Source organism: Bidens hawaiensis, unplaced genomic scaffold (assembly GCF_021521415.1).
Source record: "Bidens hawaiensis isolate Kalapana, Puna unplaced genomic scaffold, B.hawaiensis_p1.1 tig00029615_1, whole genome shotgun sequence".
Classification (NCBI taxonomy): Eukaryota; Viridiplantae; Streptophyta; class Magnoliopsida; order Asterales; family Asteraceae; genus Bidens; species Bidens hawaiensis.
Genome location: NW_027494905.1, coordinates 180,575 through 196,794, shown reverse-complemented (window position 1 = coordinate 196,794; position 16,220 = coordinate 180,575). Strand labels below are relative to the sequence as shown.

At 32.8% G+C, this 16,220-nt stretch overlaps 2 pseudogenes across 1 annotated transcript; both read right to left on the bottom strand.

Moving 5' to 3' along the window:
• Positions 1-809: 809 nt before the first annotated feature.
• Positions 810-2,600, bottom strand: LOC143579144 (pentatricopeptide repeat-containing protein At5g48910 pseudogene; annotated as a pseudogene).
• A 5,859-nt stretch (positions 2,601-8,459) lies between these two features.
• Positions 8,460-12,297, bottom strand: LOC143579143 (cytochrome b-c1 complex subunit 6-1, mitochondrial pseudogene; annotated as a pseudogene). The gene is made up of 3 exons (XR_013143404.1): positions 12,178-12,297; positions 9,282-9,371; positions 8,460-8,601 (listed from the first exon to the last, which is right to left on the bottom strand). The product of XR_013143404.1 is annotated as a cytochrome b-c1 complex subunit 6-1, mitochondrial pseudogene (transcript).
• Positions 12,298-16,220: the final 3,923 nt, after the last annotated feature.

Genomic DNA, 16,220 nt, shown 5'->3' with positions numbered 1-16,220 from the left:
AAAAGTTTCACGTATATATTTTTAGTCCCTCAACTTTAGATTTACGTATTTACTTGTTGACTCATCAACTTTGATAATGAAACTTTTGTCCTTTTCAATTTTAGTAATGAAACTTTTGTCACAAAAACTTTTACCTTTATGAATCACGGTCTTCCCGCCGCTTTTGCTGCCACTACACATAGTGGCTTTCGAACATGCAATGCATTTAACCCGTTTTGTAACAATATGTGTGGAGAAATACTTAGTGTATTATAATGGAAGTGTGACTCAACTTGTATTTTAAATGATTGATTTTGTATTCAAAATGCTACTTGATGTTAAATGTTGTACTTTAGTACTGATTAAATCGCCTCCCAATGTAATCTCAATGGCAGTCCTAAAACTTAATTGTATATCCAGCTTTTATTTTTTAAGTTTTCAAACTGAATATGCAAATATAAACTTAAAAACCAAGTTGCAATACAATTAAACAGATATGAAGTCACTAGAGAATTTAGACTAGATATAACAGAGAATAGTGAGAGCAAGTTAAAAGAGTACACACAATGATGAATCCCATTTTTACAGGTTTGCAACATACATATACATTCCAGTTGCATCTAAAACGACATCATGGAAAGTGGTCCCTAGGACCATTTCACGGCGCTATCCTTGAGATCTTCCTGCTGTCTTATGAACCCCAACTATTGATAGCGACTTGCAACGGGTTCTCCCACATCCATTGATCAGTTCAACAGTCCGCTTGTCATGTCGATAGGATGTGGCTGCTAGTCATTATAATGAAGAAAGCCATACACTTCATCATAAATTTACCAATAATCCATACAAGAACATGATCCATTTTCAAAATGATGAAACCGTTTGCGATCTCTCACAACAATTCTCCGCTCGTATATCTTAGAAACAAGTTTAAACGTCGAGTGACAGTCATCACATATCCTAAGATTCTTAACAACCTTAATTGTTGTTTCACACCTAGTATTAATCAAACCAAAAGCAACCGCAATCTTCTCACTATGATATTGCAAAACCGACTCTTTATCACGATCATCCATCCTAAGGTGAACCTGAGTCGTGTCTGGCTTGTACCCGGACGCCCTCAGCTTCTCCTTCATTTCTTCCAACATCATATAAATCTCATTCACTTTGGCGTGCGATTCATCTGCAACAACAAACTCATGAATCGCACCATCAACCTCAATCCAACTACACCCGGGGTCTTTCTTAGCCTCGTTTTCCTTCATCATTAACCTCGTCTCCACAACCCTGTCCCAGTTCGCCTCTTTGGCGTACATGTTGGACAGGGCTACATACGGGGTCCCGTCTTCAGGATCCTTTTCTAGAAGACGCTGCCCCACACGTTCACCAATCTCAATGTTACCATGCTTCTTACAAGCACCAAGTAACGCCTTTAATACCACATCATCCGGTTCACCAGGCATTTTTAATATTAACTCTTCGGCTTCTTGTAGTCGACCCGCTCTCCCGAGTAGATCAACCATACACCCATAATGCTCAACCCTTGGCGCTATGGACCGAACCATTTGGTTAAATATAATCAACCCTTGGTCAACCAAACCGGCATGGCTACATGCGGTCAACATGCTAATATACGTTACATCAGTAGGCGCGATCCCACATTCTTGCATCTTTGTGAAATAACAAAGAGCTTCATTGGCTCGACCATGGACCGCAAGCCCGTTAATTATCGAATTCCACGTGATCACATTCTTTTGCGACAACGTATCAAAAAGCTGAACCGCCTCAGCGATACTTCCACACTGGGAATACATATCAATCAACGCAGACCCAAGCACCGGGTCAATTCTAATCCCGTTCTTACACGCATACAAATGCACCCACCTCCCAATCTCAAGCGCACCAAGCCTCTAAACCGCCGGAAGCACACTTACCAAACTCACATAATTCGGCACCACACCATCACGCTCCATCTGCATCTCCCTAAACAACTCCAACGCCTCGACAAAAAACCCGTTCTGCGCATACCCCGAAACCATCGAATTCCACGACACCATGCCATACCCATCCACCATCACATTCCACAAGACCAAATTCATCATCTTATTTAAATCGAACAGCTTAATCGCATCGTTCATGGCCCCACAAATAATATACATTCTAAGCAAGTTACTTAACACGAACTGGTCGTGCTGCAACCCGTGTTTCAGTAGCACACAATGGGTCTGTCTCCCTTCCTCCAAGCGAGCGGCCTCGGCGCAGGCCTTGAGCACTGAGGGGAAGGTGAAGCGGTTGGGTTGAATGGCGTGGACGTGGTGGGTGAATAAGAGGAAGGATTGTAAGGGGGCGTGGGAAGTGGAGAAGGCTCGGATCAAGGTGTTCCAAGAGAAGGTGTTTGGTTGGGGCATCTGGTGGAACAGTTGGAGGGCGTAGTGGAGGTCTTGGTGTGTGAGTGCCGAGAGGCGGATGAGTTCGGCGGAGGCGAGTGGGTCTCGGATGCGGCCGGTTTTGATGAGGGTGGCGTGGAGTTGGAGTAAGCGGGGCTTTGTTTTGCAGTGTTTGAATTCTGGGAACAAGGTGGATGGATGCGGTGAGTGTGGGAATGGGAGGGTGGTTGTCATGGTGGATTCAAGATGGAGGAGGAGCTACAGGACTAGTGATGAGAATTTAAATTGGATAATAAATTAATTAATTAATAATCATAACAAAACTTATTTAATATTATATAATAACTAGATTTTATTCCCTATTGTTTTATATTATTCGTTTTAATATATATATATATATATATATATATTTAGATTTTAATATTATTTATTGCAAGAAAGTTAATCTATCTATAACATATATAAACGAAACCCTTAAAATCCTACGTGTCGTGATGTGGTCGTTCCCTCCTTTTATAGAAGCCACCAGATTGCTTGATTTTTAAATGGAGACCTCTCATTGATTTAACCCAAATTCATGGGTATGGGTCTTAGCAAAACCAAATAGCTCTTAAACGGGTTATAACATCTCATTAAACTAAAAATTAATCTTACCAATTATTTGATATGAAAATCCTATAAACTAATGATATACTAAAATTTAATATCCAATTTAAAAAGAAAAAGATATTATTTATAATTAATAAACAATTTTATAGTAAAAACATAAGCGGGTCATGGGTCACCAAATCCAAATAGCTTTTAAACGGGTTATAACATATTATTTATTTATGAAACCCTTTCATCATTAAACCCTAAGTATATTATTAACTTTCTTACAACAAAGAAAATTAAAATCCAAAAATAAATATTAAAAAAAGAAAAATGTAATACAATCATTCTCTCAAGCCATCAGAATGCTTAATTTGTAAATAACGCTTCTCACACATTTGACCCGAATTCAAGGTTAAAGGTCTCATCAAACTCAGATAGCTCTTAAACGGGTTATAACATCTCATTATATTAAAAATTAATTTTATCAAATATTTGATATGAAAATCCTATAAATAGGGATATACTAAAAATTAATATCCTATTTTATTTAAAAAAGATTTTATTTATAATTAAAAAATAATTTTATAATAAGGAAAATAAACGGGTAATGGGTATCACCAAATCCAAAGAGCTTTTAAACCGGATTATAGCATATCATTTATATGTGAAACCATTTTATTATCAAATTTCAAGTATATTAATTATTAACTTTCTTACAATAACTAAAATTAAAATCCATATATATATATATATATATATATATATATATATATTAAAAACGAATACTGTAAAACAACCCTCGTAATACGGGGGATAAAATCTAGTAATTAATATACTTGAGGTTTGATGATGAAATGGTTTTACAAATAAATGATATGTTATAATCCGGTTTAAAAGTAATCTGGGTTTGGTGATACACATTACCCGTTTATTTTCTTTATTATAAAATTGTTTCTTAATTCTAAATAATATATTTTTTTAAATAAAATAGGATATTAATTTTTAGTATATCCTTATTTTATAGGATTTTCATATCAAATATTTGATTAGATGAATTTTTAATATAATGAGATGTTATAACCAGTTTAAGAGCTATCTGGGTTTGGTGAGACCTTTACCTGTGAATTCGGGTTAAATGCGTGAGAAGCCTTCATTTACAAATAAAGCAATATGATAGCTTGAGAGAGTGGTTGTTTTACATTTTTCGTTTTTAATATTTATTTTTTGGATTTTAATTTTCTTTATTGTAAGAAAGTTAATAATATACTTAGGGTTTAATGATGAAAATGTTTCATAATAACCATAACTGACCCGTTATGGCGGTTTTGGTTAATCGGTTTTGTAGGTTATAGTGAGTCGGTTATGGATCGGTTAATTGTAACCAAAATAATATAATTGGGCTTAAAAGTTTGGTACCAATTATTACAAAAACAACATGACATGATATACCAAAGTATATAATCGTTAATACTAATACCAAATATTCAAAAAAATGACATTATATAATCCAACAATGAAATTCAACTTAATTTGATAACAAATGTTGAATCAAAAATATCAAAATGATATAATCCAACAGCATGCTTGGTGGAAGTTAATCCCAAACATATTATTGGTTAAATTAATGGGTCGGTTTTTAAAAATTTATTAAACCGACCCACCGATTATGTCGGTTATCAGTTAAAATCAGTTCAATTATGATTCGATTAAATGGTTATGACGGTTAAACTGCTCACTATATGACAACTCATGATATGGCAAAATCTTGTAAATAATTTATTATTTAACTAGATTTTATCCCCCGTATTACGGGGGTTGTTTTACATTATTCGTTTTTAATATTTATATATGTATATTTGGATTTTAATATAATTTATTGTAAGAAAGTTAATAACTAATATACTTGAGGTTTGATGATGAAATGGTTTCACAAATAATGATATGTTATAATCCGGTTTAAAAGTTATCTGGCTTTGATGATACCCATTACCCGTTTATTTTCTTCATTCTAAAATTGTTTCTTAATTTTAAATAATATATATTTTTAAATAAAATAGGATATTAATTTTAGTATATCCTTATTTTATAGGATTTTCATATCAAATATTTGATTAGATTAATTTTTAATATAATGAGATGCTATAACCCGTTTAAGAGCTATCTGGGTTTGGTGAGACCTTTACCCGTGAATTCGGGTTAAATGCGTGAGAAGCCTTCATTTACAAATAAAGCAATATGATGGCTTGAGAGAATGGTTGTTTTACATTTTTCGTTTTTAATGTTTATTTTTTGGATGTTAATTTTCTTTATTGCAAGAAAGTTAATAATATACTTAGGGTTTGATGATGAAAAAGTTTCATAAATAAATGATATGTTAACCGTTTAAAAGTTATATGGATTTGGTGACCCATGACCAGCTTATGTTTTTTACTATAAAATTGTTTATTAATTATAAATAATATCTTTTTCTTTTTAAATTGGATATTAAATTTTAGTATATCTCTACTTTAGGGTTTTCATATCAAATAATTGGTAAGATTAATTTTTAATTTAATGAGATGTTATAACCCATTTAAAAGTTATCTGGTTTTGGTAAGACCTATACCTATGAAATTGGGTTAAATCAATGAGAGACATCTATTTAAAAATTAATCAATCTTGTGCCTTCCATAAAGGGGGGGGGGGTGCAACCACATCGCGACACGTATGATTTTTGGGGTTTCATTTATATATAATAATAATAATAATAATAATAAAATATGAAAATTAATATGAAGTATAATAATAACAACTAAAAAAATGGCCATGTGTGTTTTTGATAAATGGAAAAAATGGGTTAATAATAATAATAATAATAATATAACTAGATTTTTACCTGGCTGAGACAGGTTTGTTTTCTTTTCTGAATGATGCGTAGTATTATTTCCATTACAAAAAGACTAGCATAAACGCAATCCTTTAATAAGTAATTGTTTGTTTCTACTATTTGTTGGATAAGTTTGCTAGTTGTAATAAAGTGTTACATTGGTGAATATACTTGAGGTTTTATGCATATATATGTGTGTGTGCACACACTATCAACCAGGAAGAAGAACATGCGATGGACCAATCACAAAAAGAAACATAAAAGTGATGAATTACTCCAAAGCGCCAGGTAGACTTCGCATGTACCGCACAAAACAAAAGCCTAAAGCAACGCCTAACACACCATCAACTAACCGTGGCACCAAGATCTGATATTTATCTTATGTAATAATAGTATGTGTCATGAAATCAACCATACTCTCGGCATGGTTATGTCGATTGATACAAAAATTGTTAAGTGCTAGCATATATAGAAGGTGGTGTTTCGTTTGATATATTTTCATCGTATCTTTTAAGGAAATCTAAACCTTAGTCTTCTTGCTCAATGGTGGTGACGGTTCAAGACATAACTGAACAAACTTTGGAGAAAAGTCATACAATGTGTACGCTTTAATGAAAGAGACACACATCTGATACCCCTCTAACTCAAAGTTCTCTGGTGTTTGGAAGATTATTTCAAAAGTTGAAAAGGCACTTTTAATAGAAATAAATCAGTTGTTTGGATCAATTAAAGGTGTGGTGGGAAATGGAAACCGAAATCCTTTTTGGCTTTATAAGTGGGTTGGGGATAATCCAATATGCGATCAATTCCCGGCTTTATTTAAATTGGAACGCTTTAAAAGATGCTCGATTAAAGACACAACGGTAGAGATGGTTCATCAATGGATGGATGGAATTGGAAGTGGGTGCAGGAACCAGGCACGCCAATAGAAAGTTCAAGAACTTTGGGACTGTTTGATACCGGGTACCGTTTTGCATGAAAGGGAGGATAGGTGGGTGTGGGAGCAAGAAAAAGATGAGACGTTCACTACGAAATCATTTCGGCAAGATGGTAGGAATTCAGCCTAAGTATCTACTAATTTCATATTGGATTGTAATAAATGGGTACCCTCAAAAGTGAATCTTTTCGATTGGAGGGCGGAAAGGGGGAGAATAGCAACCATGGACGCTTTATTCAAGAGAAACTCGGTTGATGAATAAAATGGTGTCCATTGTGTGAAGGTGAAAAAGAATCGGCGGAACATCTACTCATTTCTTGCTATATTGCCTCTGTAATTTGGCAATTTATAAGTAGTTGATGTGATACTAATCCGATGTATGCCTTTGAAGTCCAGGATCTTCTTAAGAATCATCATACTAGTGGTAAAGTGACGATAAAAAGCAAAGCAAAATACATGCGGTTATCCTTATGGCGTATTGGTGTCTTTGGAAAGTGAGAAATGAAACTATATTTAATAATAAACGGGCTTCGGTTAATAGGATCAAAGGATGATATCAAAAGGTTAAGCAATCTTTGGGTGAAGAATAGGGGAATACAAGCGGGGGTTGAATTGGGAAAATTTGTGCTTCTTTTCGTTTTGAAACAACTTGGTGTGCTTGTTGTCTTGTATTTCGGTGCTATGTTGTAGTCTAGTCTCTTGCTAGGCTAATGTTTTTTTTTGTCATAAATTATATGTACGTTAAAAAAATATATAAAATAAAATAAAATAAAAACTAACCTACTTCTAGCCCTGCTTGCGGTGCGCACATATGATGTATATATGTGTGAACCCTCGGGTGGGCAAAAGTGAAATTGCACTAATTTTGACGTTATTTTACTAATCTCGTGAAAATAACGTTAAAAGTGACGGACGGTTAATCAGGCATCATGTAGTGGCGTTGATAGCCGAAAGACAATGGTACATGCACCGATCAGCCGGTCCCGATGATTGAGTGCTATGTGCCTTATGTCCAAGGCTTGATGCAAAACTACTATCGAGCCGGGGGTCTCACCGGAAGCAGCCTCTCTATCCTTATGGGGTAGAGGTAAGGCTGTCTACATCTTACCCTCCTCAGACCCTACCATAGCTTTGCTATTGGTGGGATATACTGAGTACGATGATGATGATGATGAAAAACTAACCTACTTCCATCACCCTAAACAGCGAATCTATAGTTACACCACCTTCACATATATGCGTTTGATATTACATGAATTGTATAACTTTGATTACAAACATGTTACATCGTACAGGTTGTATAGGCAAATTGTCATATCATACATATCATATAACTTCTTATATAACATACTAGGATCAGCCAATTTCAGTTAAGTCAGACAAAACACAAACCTCACTCTTTTTATATATACATTGTCGTGATGGGTTTACGGGTAAATGAAGGGTTAGAAAAATAATTATAAAACTAAATCAATGATTGAAATCTTCCCCACCCTCTTTTACGTACACCACTTACGGTATGAGCATGTCAATACTTATCTACTATTTATTTTGTAACTAATTTAAGCGAGTAAGTTACAAACTTACTTTTTCTAACTACTCAATAACTTAAATTACGTTAACAAAAATCATAAAAGTGAAAAGAAAAACATATTCTTTTTAAAATAATTCAAGGGTAAATGGCCACCATAACTTATCGAGTTCAAGGGAAATTACACTTTTTCCTTATTCATGTTCAACTCAAGGTAATAATAAGTTCATCAAAAATTACAAATAAAATCAAAGTCATCTCCGTATCATCCTCCTTACTTGAGTTTTGCAAATAGCCTAGGTGCAACCTGCATATTAGATAACCCGTATTACTTAACTAGTCGACTTTAAAAACACTGGTAAAAAATACTACTTTTATAATCGAATCAGCCAGTCAGACCAAGAAACAGCTACGTAACTGGTCCGGTTGAATCTAAGTTCAAACCGCCTTCAACTGAGCTGGGAAGTTACGGGTCAGACTGACTGAACTAGCAAACTGGACCGGGTGGTCAGACCAAACTAAAAAAAAAAAAGGAAACTTACTTGTTTCTTCAAAAATCTCATTTACTAATTAATTTACTACATCAGGCTCCATATTTTGTTTGTTTAAACTTTAAAAGCTTCAATTTTATTAACATTGAAAATCCATACCCAAAGATAACATGTTCCATAACTTTTCTTTAGTTAGTTGCATACATTCATATGTGTGTGTATATGACATCATCCGGTCATACGGGTTTTTGAAACCAGCCCAATTAGTGGCTCGGTAAAGCGGTTAGTTCAATAACTGGTCCGTTTATAATAACTTTGCTAAACATGAAACGGGTTCGCGTAAACAAACTGTATGTTAACAATTTAGCATGCGCAAAAAAGATTTAACTACATATACTTGTTTTGACCTATAATCCAACCAACCCAGCGTCCCCCACTTGCCGCCTCCAAGATTGATTCGAGAAACAAGAAGAAAAATACAAGCGACTAAACTTACACATTTGTCGACACAGTGCCAATAATCAAAGTACTGTCCAGTGCAATGCTTGTGGCCCGTTTCATCAGCCTGAACCCTTTTCACACATCCCTGAAAATCACAACGAACTATACTATAAATAATATAGATAATTAGGTCATTTTAGCTCCACAGCAACAAGACAAAATGCAATTATAAATGACTCGATTCAGCCATTCAGGATATATTTATATCTATGGTCAGATGAGTAAAATCGAGAAAAACAGCATTTTAATCAATAAAACATCCTAGAATATTTGATACAAAACATGGATCACTAATGAAGCAATATAACATATTTAATCATATATGGCCAACAACTCATGTATTTGAATTTGGATAAAAAGTATTCGCTCAAACAAACCAAAGCCAGCCACATCAACAACTACCTACAGGTACTTCTCGCTACCCAACCCACCCATCTGGCAGTTCTAATCATTATAAAGAAATTCAAATACTTTAACGCTTGTCACTTCTATTCCACAACTATAAAACTACAACCAGAATTCAATCCCATAAGCTTGTGGTGGCATCAGAAAAAAAGTATGCCACTAATTCCTAGATCTTACACCTAACATGCAGTAAATTTTTTGAACGTGTAAAATAGAATACAGCAATACCAGAATTCAAGCATAGATAATTACATAGTAAGGAGTGTTGGCAACTATCATATGAGCATCAAGCACCAAATTATAGTTTATAAACGTCTACATACTATTCCAACTCGCAAGGTGATACCACAACCAATCTCTACATATTATTGCATAATTATGATCATTATACTTTGAAAACCCTCTGCATATTATCTGTCTCCTATAAATTTCACTTCAAATTAAAAAAAAATCAGTAAATTTGAGAAACTGGTAGCAAGATTTGAAACTAAAACTAAAAACAAAACCTTGCGAAAACCGCTTATTACTTTATGTGTCTTCCTTGTGAAGCTGAAACTTTCCAGAAGAAAAATATTCTAAAAAAATCAATAATTTTTTTAAAATACATTTTGCTTCACCATACAGAGAAAAGTTGTTTGTTGACTAATATTTGCTTGTTTAAAGCAATATGCAACTAATAAATAATATGTGCATGCTATTGATCACTAAGAGCATTCACAATGGAGCCTCTGTCTCTATAATTTAACTTAAACACATTTTTCTTCAAACTTCGCTTATTTTTCAAAAACCTACCACATCTATCTCTTCATCTCTATCTTACTCAAAAACATTTATATGTGAAAATGAAACTATCGGACTGGAAAGGAAAAAAAATTGTTTAGTCTAAAAGAGGGAATCCGAGCAAACCTCCATGATTAAAACCATACTTAACTCAAATTCCAATGCCTATGAACAATGTGAAAAGTAAGACACAATCAAGCGTGGAAGACTACCCATAAAATAGGTCAAGTTGCTTGTCGAAAAGTTCTAAAGGGTAGTTTTTATTGTGTTTACACGAAGTATCGGACACATGCTAAAAGTACACAGTGAAAATATAGATCACCTAAAACCCAAGGCCTTCTATTAACTTGGCCCAAAAGATAAATCATATAAATTGCATTTTGCAACTAGAGTGTATATATGTATTGCAAATATGCACATATGAGGTGTTCGAAGATATGTTCTCAGTAGTCAATTCCATATCGATCGTATTGGGGGAGAGGACGTCAACAAGGAGATTAGCAAGAGTATGGTACATAAAGAAATATATATTATGGGGGTGTTATCATCATACTTATTGTTTGCTCACCTAATCTTATAGCATTCACATTATAGAGGAAACAACTAAAAACACTACTACATTGGATTCTCTACAATGTAGAAAATATTATAGAAAACTAAACTACAACTCTATATTTAGAGGCTCATGTTCAACCCTATATATTTTGTTGAGAGTGTATAGCGACAGAAATTAATAACTTTTAGTCCAACCACAAACTCCATTAAAGAATCTTTGTTAAATAAAAGGACATTTTGGTCTTTTGGTATGAGATACAACCACTAAGTCTAAGATACCAATAAAAATACCATGTAAAAATTAAAAACAAAAACCATTCCCTCTTTTTATATGTTCGTTATTTTTATTCATTTTAATATGAGTATGCTAAAAATAACTTAACACATTTGATAAGTTCAACATGTCGAATTCAGAAGACTATGGTTTCGTCAGGTTGTTTCCTCTTTGCAGCTCACTCATTCATACGACTCCAAGGGGACTAGTGGATCTTTAAGGTTAAAACGAAATTTGGGGAACAAAAAATTGGCAGTTTGGCAAATTGGTTATGAACATCCGGGCTTGTTTAAAATGTTTATTTTTCGACTTATCATATTAGTAATTATTATTACCACATTCATGTTAAAATGAACAAAAATAAAAATATATAAAAAGAGGGGGAGTGGTTTTTATTTTTAATTTATACATACTACTTTTATTTATATCTTCAAATTAATGGTTGTATTTCATACAAGAGACCAAATGCCCTTTTAATCAACAAGAATATTTAGTGGAGTCCGTTGGTCGGACTAAAAGTGAGATGAACATCAAACTATTGGATTGAAAAAAGCCAAAATAAATTTTTTGGACTAAAATAGAGAAACTAAGCAAACCTAAAGGACTAAAAGCATACTTAACTCTTGGAATTTGGAAACATCCAAGATTAAAACCCATTCTGACAATGTACATGACAAAGACCACATATACGCATCAAGCTCAGACACTACTAACTTTAACTATTTGTGTGGACTGACAAGACGACAACCAGCTAACACCAAATTTGCAATAAAAAAGGCAAGAACAGAGAGAAAGAGAATGCATATTAAATCAGATACAAACATGGACTTGGCGAACTGAAATAGAAAATTTGAAATTCTAGGTATATAAAAAGAACCTGATAGTCAAGCCAAGCTCTCACACACTTGGGCTTGCATAAATCTTCAAAGTACTTCTTCTGGTCAATGGGTTCCTCGTCTGACCTTAAATGAAAAAACAAATAAAATCTCTTGGCCATCAATATAAGCTCAAACATAACACAATGGCAAATCTCTTAACCATCAAATGCACAATCCAAATTCCAAAGAAATCAATAAAGTTGCAGATGATAACATACAAGTATATCCCATAGCTTCATTTAAAGAGAAACTCAAAAAAACAATATCAGAAAACATCTAGAATTCAAATTCATGCTTTTGAGCCAATGAGTCATCTAAACATATAACTTAACCCTTGCAAATATGCCAACTTCCAATTATGACATTGCAGAACACCAACACAGGCTAGGCTTGTAAACAAACCAAAAGAACACGAACGATGCCATGTTCTTCTTTGTTCATTTAACTTTAACCAACCGCGAATACGAACAAATAAACAAATGGATTTTCTTGTTCATGTTCGTCGTTGAGAAAACAGCATGTCCATGTTCGTTAACATTCTAAAGTAACAGTTCACGTACATCAACGAACACAAATGAGCATAAACAAACATAAATGAACAAATATCAATGAACAAAGAGGAACACATATCAACGAACAAGCATAAACAACACCAGTTGATGCATAACTTACATGTTTAGTTATTTAAAAAATTACACAGTTAATTTAACATAAACAAACGAATGTAAACATATGAATGTATACTAACAAGTAAAAACAAATGGAAACGAGTTCATATTCGTTCATTTAATTAAACTAACAAAAAGTATAGTTCATGTTGGTTCGTTTAATAACATAAACGCCTTTACACATCAATACATACAGACAGACAAACAAACAAACTTCTACGCACAGTAACTCAAGGAACTGAAACACGGATTACTTGCATAATGATACACGAGTATAAAACACGAACGCCTGAAAGCAAATGAATCACCTGCAAAGACACATCATCGATTCGATTAAGTATAAAAACACTGACTACTGATTAGCAGATCGAATGAACAGACTACAGATCTGATTCAATTCATCGAATATTATTATTATTGAAAATAATTGAAAAGATGAAGAAGCCAGTGTTACCGTCGAAATGAGTAGCCGTCAGCGAAAGATCAGGGCGAAGGATAAAATGGAGGAGGAAGGGTTCCTTTTATTCCTTGCCTCAATAACCCCTCGGTTTCAATTAATTAATTGGTCCGGTTTAATTCGGGCTTTTGGCTTGGTTTGGTTAGGTTAATCTATTAAACCAAAACCAATTTGTTCATCTTCTTCTAGAGCTTTCATCTAATTTTTCATGTTTATAATTTTCACATAGTTAATCAATCAATTTTAATCGTAATGCTAATCACAAAACACGCGACCCGTTTATGGTTTCATTTTATCAAATCCTCCCAATCCCTAATTCTCATACGCGGCTCTTGATCGACAATTTAACGATGTCCTGAAATCGTCAATTATTCCGATCGTTTGATTAAAATCCTTATTCTATATCTCCTTTATCATATCAATGTAGGATCCTATTGATCGTCTTCACAAATAACCCTAAATTCAGTTTAACGCTCAGTTTTCAATCGGACCATGTTCAAGCGATGTTAGAGCATAAAGTTTTCACATATATTTATCTCCTTCAATCATTCGGTATGTTTATTTTTGTATATTTTTTTATTTTATTAATTAAAAATATATTTTATAGTATTTATTTGAGTTAAAAAATTATATGAATTTTTAATTAAATTTTTGTTATTATGAATATGAATTACTTCTTATGATCTCCGTGGCGTGGGGGTCGGGTTTTATCCGGGGAATCTCTCAATAGGTGGACTGCTAGGGGCTCCGTCCGTCTGGACTCGTGACCGGCTCGGGCTAGCTTTAGCCAATGGAGGCCGCGTACGAAGTACCCGGCGTTACTTAGTTGGCCGTCTAAAAAGAACTTCTTATGATGATTCATTAATTTGTTTATTTTTTTATTAATTAAATTCTATAATTTAAAAGTTGTATTTAAATTAATTAATCGGCTTTCTAAAGTAAGTTGACTAAATCTAATTTATTTATTTTTTTTGGAATTGCCGGTAACTTCGGTTGGTATTTTCTAAAACTTCAATATTCATTCAAAGCTAATAATTTCCTTTTATGTTAATAATCGACTGTTAATTTTAGTATTTTCACAAAATATGTTATGTATCTTAATTGCTAATGTTAATTATATGTTTCTTTTCAATTAATTTACAGTTCAATCATTTAAATTGATAATATATTTATGATTAATTTAAATTGTTGCTAAACTTAACAGGTTTTACAAAAATAATATACTCGGTATTTACTATATAAGATTCACTAAGATATAGCCCGTGTAATACACGGATGGTTAAAAAAATACAACAAAAAATTAAAGTTAATAATAGACATAATAGCATACCTTATGGATTCATAAGATATAAATAATGATAAATAAAATTTTATATTCATAAATATATAAAAACCTCATTTAATACAATATTTAAAGTTAGATTTGTAACTTGTTAGTAATTATATAAATGGTAATAGTATTTAAAATTAAATAGCTTATTATGTGTAAATAATAATTTTGGAAGTTGTTGAGGTAGAATCCTATGTGGATAGCTTAGTTAAATGCCATGTGGAGATTATGTATTGCTTAAATATAATAGTTAGATTTATAGAATACAATTTCACATTCATAACAATATTCGGCATTCTAGCTGCTACAATGTAAGTTTCACGTCTAATATTCATATAATTTATACAAACGGAGTTGTTTCATTAGTTTACTTCATCATTTATTTCTTACTAGCTGACAATGGATGTTCAAAGCTTTACAATGTTGAATGAAATTGATGTTCTCAAAGCCTCTCCATCGACAGTTAAGGTCAGAGTTTTGAGGGTTTGGTCAATCAAGGATAACAAACATGCCAACGAGGATTTCTTGATTGAGATGGTGCTCATGGATCAATCTGTACGTTCCTATGTATTTTATATTTTGTTTGTCTATAATCAATAATATTGTTTTCTCCATTTATTTGTACATGTTTATTGTGATTCTATTTCTATTTCATGCTAGGATAATCGGATGCAAGCTACATTTTTAAACCAGACATTTTTTGATTCAAAAGGTTTTTGACTGAAAATGTCACTCTGATAATTATGAATCCTGGCATTGGTTTAAATGGTTCCAACTACAAGGTTGTTAATTGTTTAAACAAGCTGGTCTTGGGTCCAAAGACACATGTCAATCCATGTCAAGAGTTATATGGGCGTATGTTTGGTTTCAAACTAACTTCATTTACTTCTAATTGACAAAGATATTTGTTTGAAGTCCACTATAGGTATACACCTTATTATACATGTAAATGTATATTTATAACTTAATTTATTATTTTATTTATTGAAGCAACAGTTTTATATATGAAATATATTTTCATATGCTTCTTCTAGATGTGATTGGTCATGTTGTCAATACTTGAAAGAAAAAAACAAACGTACCATAGAGATCTCTGATTTAAAGTTATAATATTGTTAAGTTTTTCTTTTTATAGATCTTATTTGTCATATGTTATTTAACATTTGTGTTCTTTTTAGTGGAAATTGTGTTTATCTTATCCTCTAGGATGATCATGAATCTCAATTATCCAAATATGTAAATGATCATTTTGAGGAAGGTTATGCAATTATTCTTCTTCAATTTGGTAGAATAAAGTACTATACTGGTTCTGATAATAGAGGAATTTTCCACTAATTTGTTCAAGAACCTTTTTAATTTTATTTAGCTTAACTAATCTTTAAATACTATAGAAAAAGTTTATGTCTCCAATTCATTTGGATCGGATGTGAGCCATGTGTTTATCAATAAATACTAATTTGAAATTGAAGATTACAAAAACTGGTATAATACAATTACTATTTTTTTTTATTTTTATGTTTTATTTGATTTTATCGATTCGTTAGTTTAATTTAATAATAATTTATTTACTCTATAGTTTGTTTGCAT